General features: G+C 46.2%; 2 non-coding genes across 2 annotated transcripts; one reads left to right on the top strand and one right to left on the bottom strand.

The window, feature by feature from the left end:
* Nucleotides 1-4,114: 4,114 nt before the first annotated feature.
* trnar-ccu (transfer RNA arginine (anticodon CCU)) lies at nucleotides 4,115-4,187 on the top strand. The gene has a single exon. It is a non-coding gene; the product is annotated as a tRNA-Arg (tRNA).
* A 6,152-nt stretch (nucleotides 4,188-10,339) lies between these two features.
* On the bottom strand, nucleotides 10,340-10,412 carry trnar-ccu (transfer RNA arginine (anticodon CCU)). The gene has a single exon. It is a non-coding gene; the product is annotated as a tRNA-Arg (tRNA).
* Nucleotides 10,413-10,968: the final 556 nt, after the last annotated feature.

Raw genomic sequence — 10,968 nt, 5'->3', positions numbered from 1 at the left:
AATACAATCCCAATAAAAACACCACTCCCCCTCCTCTCTTGCCTCCCTTTCTGTCCTTCCTGTAGCATTGGTATCCTGGAACATTAAGCTGCCAGCCCTGTCCATCCCTGAGCCATGTTTCTGTAATTACTATGATATCCCAGTCCCATGTTCCTAACCATGCCCTGAGTTCATCTGCCTTCCCTGTTAGGCCTCTTGCATTGAAATATATGCAGTTTAATTTATCAGTCCTTCCTTATTCTCTGCTTTGTCCCTGCCCGCCCTGACTGTTTGACTCACTTCTGTTCTCAACTGTACCAGTCTCAGATTGATCTCTTTCCTCACTATCTCCCTGGGTCCCACCCCCTCATGTTACTAGTTTAAATCCTCCTGAGCAGCTTGAGCAAATCTCCCTGTCAGTATATTAGTCCCCTTCCAATTTAGGTGCAATCCGTCCTTCTTGTATAGGTCACTTCTAACCCAAAACAGCTTCCAATGATCCAAAAGTGTGAATCCTTCTCCCATACACCAGTCCCTCAGCCATGCATTCATCTGCTCTATCCTCCTATTCCTGCCCTCACTAGCTCGTAGCACCGGGAGTAATCCAGATATTACTACTCTCAAGGACCTCCTTTTTCAATTCCCACCTAACTCTCTGTAATCTCCCTTCAGAATCTCAACCTTTTCTCTTCCAATGTCATTGGTTCCAATGTATACACTGACTTCTTGCTGGCCCCTCTCCCCCGTGAGAACATTCTGCACCCTTTGTGAGATATCCTTGATCCTGGCACCAGGGAGGCAACACACCATTCTGCTTTATCGCTGCTGGCTGCACACGCATCTGTCTGTGCCTCGGACTAGAGAGTCCCCTAACACAATTGATCTCTTGGAACCTGACGTACCTCTCATTGCATTAGAGCCAGTCTCAATACCAGACACTTGGCTGTTCGTGCTACGTTCCCCTGAGAATCCATCACCCCATACATTTTCCAACACAGCATATTTGTTAGAAATGGGGATAACCACAGAAGAATCCTGCATTACCTGCCTACCTCTCTTACCTTTCCTGGCGTTAACCCATCTATGTGACTGTATCTGAGACTTTCCCCCCCTTCCTATAACTGCCATCCATCACATCCCCTTGCTTTTGTGAATACCTCATGGTCTCTAACTGTCTCTCCAACCAATCCATTCGATCTGATAGGATTCGCAACCAACAGCATTTATTGCAGACATAATCCTCAGTAACCGGTAAACTCTCCCTAAAACTCCCACATCCGACAAGAAGAGCATATCACTCTACTAAAGCCATTTTTGTTTCTTTCAATCTACAGATCCAGAAAATAGCACTGTCTTATTCCTCTACCAAACACTGCTCCAGGTGAAATTAATACTTATGGCTTATGTTTTAAGTTTAATCAAGAGATATAGCTCAATTAAACATATAATTAAGAAAGAACCCACTCTACCCACCACTGCAGACTTACTGTAAGGCCACACGTAAAATATTCACATGTCTATTTCTGTGCTGTGACCTCCCCCAAACAGGTTCCTCCAAGATTAGTTGTGAATTTCACTGGTTGTTAATTTTCCCTGGAATAGAACCTGGCACCCTGGTATTGTGAGGCAGCAGTGCTAACCACTGAGCCACCTCATTCAGGAAGCTGCCACAACTCTCTCCTTAGCTCTGTAGTTCATGCAGTTTTTGAGCAAAGTAAAATGTAGTTCTGCAAATATAAATTCACCCCACAAACATATATGTGCTTGTGTGCGTGTGTGTGCGCGTGCGTGTGTGTGCGCGTGCGTGTGTGTGCGCGTGCATGTGTGTGCGCGTGCGTGTGTGTGTGTGTGTGTGTAAATGGGGTGGGGAGGTGGGGCTGTTATGAGTGTCAACAGACAGGAGTGTTCCCTCCCAGTCAGAGAACACTTCAGCAATTTGGGACATTCGACCTCGGACCTTCCTCCAAGGGGGACTTCGGGACAGGCAACAATGAAAAGTGGGCGAGCAGAGGCTGATCACCAAGTTTGGTAACAATGGAGATGGCCTCAACTGGGACATTACAGGTGACCCCATTCAACTACACACACACACACACACACACACATACACACACACATACACACACACACATACTCACACACATACACACACACACGCACATACACACATATACACACAGACACATACACAAACACACATACACACCCACACACATATACACACACACATACACACCCACACACATATACACACACATACACATATACACACACATACACACACATACACACACACAGATACACACACTCACATATACACACACACATACACACACACACACATATAAGTTTGTGTGATGAACTTGTACTTACAGAATTACATTTTACTTTGCTCAAAAACTGTATGAATCCATGTAAGATGCTGTAAATCTGTTTATTAGATTAGAATCAGTCTGACCATTGTGGCACAGACAGCCTCACACAGGGGAGCTCACACCTTCAATACATCATCTGGGCCGACATGACACCAATTGTTAAAGTTCACTTGAGAATGTAACTTTTAATAAAAGTTTTGCAACTTACATATGAAAGAACGAAAACCAACCTGGCCATTCTAAAAGATGAGAGACTTAACAAACAATCCAGGTCTTTCTCAAGATACAATTTCAGTTGCATCACACTGTAAACATTTGCTATAAATTCTGTGTCCTGCAATCTTATTCTCCACAACCACCTGATGAAGGAGCAGTGCTCCGAAAGCTAGTGCTTCCACATGTTCGACTATAACCTGGTGTTGTGTGATTTTTAAATCTGGCATTCACCCATCTCCTGACGGTTGAGCATACATCTCAAGGCCAGGACAGCGGCCCTCCTCAGGGATACAAATCGACTCCTTCTTTGGTCGCTCCACGATGGATCTCTCTGATGACTGTTCCCGTTCGTTGGTTGGCTCATTGGGATCATTGCTGACATCTTGGAAGAATTCCTGGAGTCTCATTGGTCTGATGAATTCCTCACAACTTTACTCAAGTATTCTTGTTGGTGATGGGGACAAAGGGAGACTAAATTTGATTTGCGTTTCAACTTGATTTTATTAACAAAGTATTGAAACAGTTTGTAACATCATTTGGAAATGCATACAAAGGTTCTAAATCAGTTGTGTACAGTCTATGCAGAGAGAAAAGAACCAACAAAACACTGGAATTTTGACAATTCTCAAATCTTCTGTATAGTTGTGGAAAGAAAGGCATTTTGTGCTTGGGCAGAAAATGATCTCTGTTCATTGTCAGGCACCAAGAGGGTCTGAGAACTGAAAGAACGATGTGATAATTTGTCAGAAAGACCTGAGACTGTGTTGTTTCCCTGTTACACCTTGGCAGCAGCTGCCTGAACCTTTAGTGCGTCCCTCAGTGTGTTGTCACAGATCTGGGAGTGTGCTTGGCTGTCGCACTCATTTGAGGTCAACTGTTTCCAGTGGTCTGCCAATATAGTGCCCTCGTGGCCTAATGGCTATGGCACTGGCCTCTGAAATCTGGGATTTCAGGGATTTCATTTTTAAGCCTGGTCTTTGCAGTGGCTGATTTTCATCCCATGTCAACTTCATCTCAATCCAAATTGACTGGAATTTTAAATACTCTGTTAAAAATCATTGTGCCTGTGTTGAGATTATGGCAAATGCTGTTTCGTAGAAACTTATACAAGATAATTCCAGGATTTGAGAGATCTTGGGGTGAATTGTCCGAAAGAGACAGCACAGCCACAATGGGCCGAATGCCCACATAGATCCTGTTGGCTTGTCCTCAATGCAGCTTTTTGCAACTTCGCCACTTCCACCTTCCCCAGTAACTGCAAATATCTTGAAAGTGCTGCACAAAATAACATTGAGCCCTTTGATATTTTCCTGTCTGCTCCATTTTCCTCAGACTTGAGATGTGCAAAGTTGGAGTTTGGTTGATTTCACATCTGTCCGTTTGGGGAGAAATGGGAGGCGGGATCAATTTATCAAGCAGCCAACAATTTAGCATGAGATGGAAGGGGTAAGAACCAATTAGTGAGAGTGCAACACACAGAAACACACACTATGAGAGGTCAGGGTGCAGTATTTAAAGGCTGCCATTGCACTGCTATATGTGGGGCCCCAGTGGCCTAATGGACAAGGCACTGGCCTCCTAAGTCAGAGATTGTGGGTTCAAGTCCCATCTGGGGCATTTCTGTGGCTTGTCCTTTATTTCTAATCTATTTTGGAAAAATCCCCATCTCTGCATTCAGTTGATGGTCAGTGGAATCCAACATGATCTTGCACAAGATTAGGCATCTGTTGATCAAGGGAAAGACAACGGAACGAGGACATGCCGCAACCCAAAGGACTAGCCACACTACCATACATCAAGAACATCTCTGAAATGACAGCCAGACTACTGCGACCACTAGGACTTATAACAGCACACAAACCAACAGCCACTCTCAGACAACAACTCACCAAAACGAAGGACCCAATACCCAGCATGAGCAAAACTAATGTAGTATACAAAATCCCATGCAGGGACCGCACAAAACATTATATAGGACAAACAGGAAGACAGCTAACGATCCGCATCCACGAACATCAACTAGCCACGAAACGACACGACCAGCTATCCCTAGTAGCCACACACGCAGACGACAAGCAACATGAATTCGACTGGGATAACACTACCATTATAGGGCAAGCCAAACAAAGAACAGCCAGGGAATTCCTAGAAGCATGGCACTCATCCACAAACTCCATCAACAAACACATCGACCTGGACCCAATATACCGGCCACTACAGCGGACAGCTGAAACTGACAACCGGAAGCGGCAGAGACAGGCCACTATACATGCCGGAGGAAACACCACAGAAGCGCTTCACGTGAGGCTCCCAAACACTGAGGATGTCACCTAGACAGGGGACGAAATGTTTGCAACAAAAACTTCCAGCTCAGCGAACAGAACCACAGAAACGAGCACCCGAGCTACAAATCTTCTCACAATCTTCTTGAATCTTTGTAGCTCTTTGATCTTAGCTGCTCTGTTCTCTGGAGCTGATACTTGCTGTTTAATTTAGTTTGGCCAATTTTCTGTCAGGTCATATTTCTCCAGCTGAGGAGCAATTGAGAATGCCTGATTTTGTTGCCATGGTCACGTGACCACACAGGATTGAGATCAGCTGCACAGTGAAGGTTTCAACAAAATCAAAACCCCCAAATATGACTTGAGCCCACAATCTCCAGTTTAGGAAGTTAGTGCCTTACCCATGAGGTCACTGGGGCTCCAACAGATAGACCTACCCATCTATGGATAAAGCAACTCCTGTTTTGGTTGTGTTGGTGTCAGTCTAAGCTATATTCAGTCAATGTTACCACTTGAACCACAGAATACCTGCAAGGTCCAATATGTTAATGCAAATGATTGAAATCTGGGTGTTCAAGGTTGGAACTGATGGGGCTGTGGTTATGCATTTGGGTCCTTACCTTTCTTAGTCAAGGTATTGAATACAATTGCAAGGAGGCTATGATGGAGACGTGAGGTAGTTAGGCCATCGTTGGAGAACTTGGAGTGCCACATCCACAGATTGGACAAACATTTGTGGGAAGGCAACTGCTGAGGCTGACTCACAGAGTTTACAGAGGGAGATGGATGGGGTAAGGGAGTAGCCAAAAACTTAGCAAATGAAAGACAATGTGAGAATGTGTGAGGTTATACACTTTGGTAGGAAGAATAAAGCAGCTGGATATTATTTCAATGGAGAAAGACAGCAGAAAGTTACAGCACAGAGAGATATGAAATGTGTTTTTGCGGTCTCGCTGTCGATCCTTTGCTGTGACCAACCTTCATGGTAATATCGGTGAGATGTTCTTGGTTTCTCTTTAGTTCTTGAGTCTGGTTAAGCCGATTGTGATTTGCAGGCGGTGGTGAGACCGTGGTCAAGATCACCGTCAGTTTCTTGGATGAAGTCTTCACGACTGGTAACGCTGACAGTCACCACTGGAGAGTGTCTCTGCCATTATCTGCAGTTGGCCCTGCACATCAACGGTTTCATCAGCAAACCTCAAGAGACAACATCCAAACCCTTTGTGCTCTTGAAGGCAAATCCCTTCTCATTAAGACAAGAAACAAAATATCTTTTATGGGATGATGTTGATTTGAGTTGAGAGCAGGTTTTGTGCAGCCGCGATGGGACATGGATATTCCCATTTTGGTGAGAAAGCCATTGTCCCATCCATTCGATCACAGAAACTAACCTTCCAGATCAGGCCCATTGAAGGAAACGGTCAGCCACCACTTTGGTTGAATTGGTGTCACAGGAAAATCATTGTCCTCCCGCAGCATTTGTGTGTTCACCACCTGCTGAACCAGATGGGAGGAAATCATCGAAAGATAGGTCAGAGAGTGTTTAATGCATGGGCTGGGACAGTTTCCTTTGGTAGCTTATCCCACTGAAATATTGTTCCTGCAGTGCATCTCAGAGATGGTACACATTGCTGTCACTGTGAGTCTATGATGGACAGGCAGGAGGCTGGAAGAACACAGCAAGCCAGGCAGCATCATAAGGTGGAGAAGTCATGTTCTGAAAAGGGTTACACCCGAAACGTGGACTTCTCCACCTCCTGATGCTGCCTGGCTTGCTGTGTTCTTCCAGCCCCCTGCCTGTGTATTTTGGAAGCAATTCTATATGATTTTTTATGAATAAAGTATATTTTTTAAATAAAGAAAAGTCTGGAGGGATAGAAGATCTGCCCGAACTTGCGAGAGCCCCCTTTGTGGAAGAGAGCCAGCCCTATATCGGGACAGGAAGGAGATTCCAATGGCCCAACATGGATTGTTCCAGTTAATACCCTCGCCTCTTTCACCACAAAGTGAAGTGGGAGATGGCACGGGGCAGGGTGACACTAGGCACACGGACACACAAGATGGCCGCTGAGCCATAAGTTGGCCACTTGGCACGCAAGATGGCCGCCAGACCACAATATGGAGAGAGACAGCAGAGCAAACACAGACACTGCCTGGGGCCACCAGAATGCCAGCACAATGCACTCACAACCGAGTAGATTAGTTTAAGGCGGATGGGAGAGACAATACACATGTCCTAGCATAAGCACCTATCCATGTACCTATCCAATTGCCTCTTAAAGGTCACCAAAGATTCTGACTCTATCACTCCCACAGGCAGCGCATTCCATGCCCCCACCACTCTCTGGGTAAAGAACCTACCGCTGACATGCCCCATATACCTTCCACCCTTCATCTTAAATTTATGTCCCCTTGTAACACTCTGTTGTACCCGGGGAAAAAGTCTCTGACTGTCCACTCTATCTATTCCTCTGATCATCTTATAAACCTCTATCAAGTCACCCCTCATCCTTCGCCGTTCCAATGAGAAAAGGCCGAGCACTCTCAGCCTATCCTCACACGATCTATTCTCCATTCCAGGCAACATCCTTGTAAATCTTCTCTGCACCCTCTCCAAAGCTTCCACATCTTTCCTAAAGTGAGGCGACCAGAACTGCACACAGTACTCCAAATGTGGCCGAACCAAGGTCCTGTACAGCTGCAACATCACCTCACGACTCTTGAATTCAATCCCTCTGCTAATGAACGCTAATACACCATAGGCCATCTTACAAGCTCTATCTACCTGAGTGGAAAATTTCAAAGAGCTATGAACATAGACCCCAAGATTCCTCTGCTCCTCCACCTACTAAGAACCCTACCGTTAATCCTGTATTCCGCAATCTTATTTGTCCTTCCAAAATGGACAACCTCACACTTGACAGGTTTGAACTCCATCTGCCACTCCTCAGCCCACCTCTGCATCATATCTAAGTCCCTTTGCAGCCGACAACAGCCCTCCTCACTATCCACAACTCCACCAATCTTCATATCGTCTGCAAATTTACTGACCCACCCTTCGACTCCCTCTTACAAGTCATTAATAAAAATTACAAACAGCAGAGGACCCAGAACTGATCCCTGCGGAACTCCACTTGTAACTGGGCTCCAGGCTGAATATTTACCATCTACCACCACTCTCTGACTTCGACCGGTTAGCCAGTTCTCTATCCAACTGGCCAAATTTCCCACTATCCCATGCCTCCTGACTTTCTGTATGGGGAGGCCTACCATGGGGAACCTTATCAAATGCCTTACTAAAATCCATGTACACTACATCCACTGCTCTACCCTCATCCACATGCTTGGTCACCTCCTCAAAGAATTCAATAAGACTTGTAAGGCAAGACCTACCCTTCACAAATCCGTGCTGGAGAAAAGTACTCATTCAAGACCTCTCCTATCTCTTCTGACTCAATACACAGTCTCCCACTACTGTCCTTGATCGGACCTACCCTCGTTCTCGTCATTCTCATGTTTCTCACATACGCATAAAAGGCCTTGGGGTTATCTTTGATCCTATCTGCCAAAGATTTTTCATGCCCTCTCTTAGCTCTCCTAATCCCTTTCTGCAGCTCCCTCCTGGCTATCCTGTATCCCTCCAACGCTCTGTCTGAACCTTGTTTCCTCAACCTTATGTAAGCCTCCTTCTTCCTCTTTACTAGACATTCAACCTCCCTCGTCAACCAAGGTTCCCTCACACGACCATTTCTTTCCTGCCTGACAGGTACATACATATCAAGGACACATTGTATTTGTTCGTTGATAAAGTTCCACATTTCAATGACATCCTTCCCAATGCTCCCAACTTATGCTCCTCAGATCCTGTCTTACAGCATCGTATTTACCCTTCCCCCAATTGTAAAACCTACCCTGTTGCACGCACCTATCTCTCTCCATAACCAAGGTGAAAGTCACAGAATTGTGGTCACCATCACCAAAATGCCCGCCCACTAACAAGCCCATCACTTGTCCCGATTCATTACCGAGTACCAAATCCAATATGGCCTCCCCTCTGGTCGGACAATCTACATACTGAGTTAGAAAAGCTTCCTGGACACACTGCACAAACACTGCCCCGTCCAATCTACTTGATCTAAAGAGCTTCCAATCAATATTTGGGACGTTGAAATCGCCCATGACTACTACCCTGTGGCTTCTGCACCTTTCCAAACTCTGTTTCCCAATCTGTTTCTCCACATCTCTGCTGCTATTGGGGGGCCTATAGTAAACACCCAACAAGGTGACTGCTCCTTTCCAATTTCTGACTTCAGCCCATACTATCTCCAAAGGCAGATCCCCCTCGAACTGCCTCTCTGCAGCCATTATACCATTTCTAATTAGCAACGCCACCCCCCCTCCTTTTTTACCACCCTCCCTAATCTTACTGAAACATCTGTAACCAGGAACCTCCAACGACCATTCCTGTCCCTATTCTATCCACGTTTCCGTGATGGCCACAACATCGTAGTCCCATATACCAATCCACGCCTTAAGTTCACCCCCATTATTTCTGATACTCCTGGCGTTGAAGTATACACACTTGAATCCATCTCTGTGTCCGCAAGTATTCCCTGTCAGTGCTACCTTCTCCACAGCCTTCCTACATTCTTGGACCTGATAGAAAATTGGCCAAACTAAATTAAACAGCAGCTATCAGCTCCAGAGAACAGTGCAACTAAGATCAAAGAGCTACAAAGATTCAAGAAGAACCAGTTCCAACCAGACTGAGGGTTGTATATTAGAGAAGTGTCAGCCTGAGACAATCCACTTTATAGATCCTGGCATGACAACAGTGAAGGGTATTGGTGTGACCCCATTGGATGATGTAAACCCCATTGGCCAAAGACACAGAACATTCCAGAAGATCAGGGAAAAGGAGGATAGGGACACACACCTGGATGCCAGCCCCTTCGTGAAGCCTTGACTGGGCCTTGCAGTGGAGCTTTGACCATCTGCTCCAAACTTGTTCAGAGAAGCCCGAGAGGGGGGTGGGAGGAGGCCATTCAGACCATCACATCCACACTGACCCTCTGAAGAGCATCCCACCCAGGCCCAATCCCTATCCTCTCACCCTGCATTCCCCAAAGCCAATCCACTGAACCTGCACATCTTTGGGCTGTGGGAGGAAACCAAAGCACCTGGAGTACCCCATGGAGAGAATGTGCAAACTCGACACAAACAGACACCCAAGGGAGGAATCAAAGCCAGGTCCCTGACACTGTGAGGCAGCAGTGCTACCCACTGAGCCACCATGCCATCCCCAGGAGAATCTCAGCAGGTTTTCAGCCACTGTGACTGTGCTGTCTCTTTCTGGGAATTCAGCCTTAATCCTGCAGATCCCCAAAAGACTTGTGTAAGGTCACATGGGACACCACATCCCATCAACTGAATGCAGACGTGGGGATGTTTGCAAAGTGGATTAAAGACACACAAGGAAAAGACAGACACCCCAGGTGGGACTTGAACCCACAATCCCTGGCTTAGGAGGCCAATGTCTTATCCATTAGGCCACAGGGGCTGCACAGTTAAAGTAAAAATGGCAGCCTTTAAATACTGCACCCTGACCTCTCATTGTGTGTTTTTCTGAGTTTTATACTCTCACTGCACTCTGGGGATCCAAGATGGTGGTGATCTTGGACGATCATGTTGCAGAGCTTCGCACCACAGCACAAGTGGGAAGAATTTCTATCACGCCCAATCCAGACCACCGCGATATCCTGGGGCTCTGAAAAGGTTGTGAAGTCCCAGGACATTGTGAAAAATCAACTTACCTGCGTTTTCATCGTCCAGAGATGTTCAAGAAGGGAGGAGCAGTGTCTGAGGCCAGGCCCCCGGTCCAGCCTGCAGGATCCTTGGGCTCGATTACCTACCAGGCCCTGGTGAAGGAGCTCGTGAAATCTCGCGAGATGTTGGGTAAGCAGATAGAGGAGAAGCTGGCCCCGATCTCTATCATGCTGCAGAAGCATGAACAGCAGCTGGGAGACCTGGAAAAGAGGACGGATGAGGTTGAACACAGAGTCACAGCGGTGGAAGCTGATACCAGTTCCTCTAAGGATAGGATCCAAGCATCGGAG

Source organism: Chiloscyllium plagiosum, unplaced genomic scaffold (genome assembly GCF_037043375.1).
Source record: "Chiloscyllium plagiosum isolate Xiang-an unplaced genomic scaffold, Cpla_swu_hap1 HiC_scaffold_33, whole genome shotgun sequence".
Lineage (NCBI taxonomy): Eukaryota > Metazoa > Chordata > Chondrichthyes > Orectolobiformes > Hemiscylliidae > Chiloscyllium > Chiloscyllium plagiosum.
This window is presented reverse-complemented; position numbering and strand designations above follow the sequence as displayed.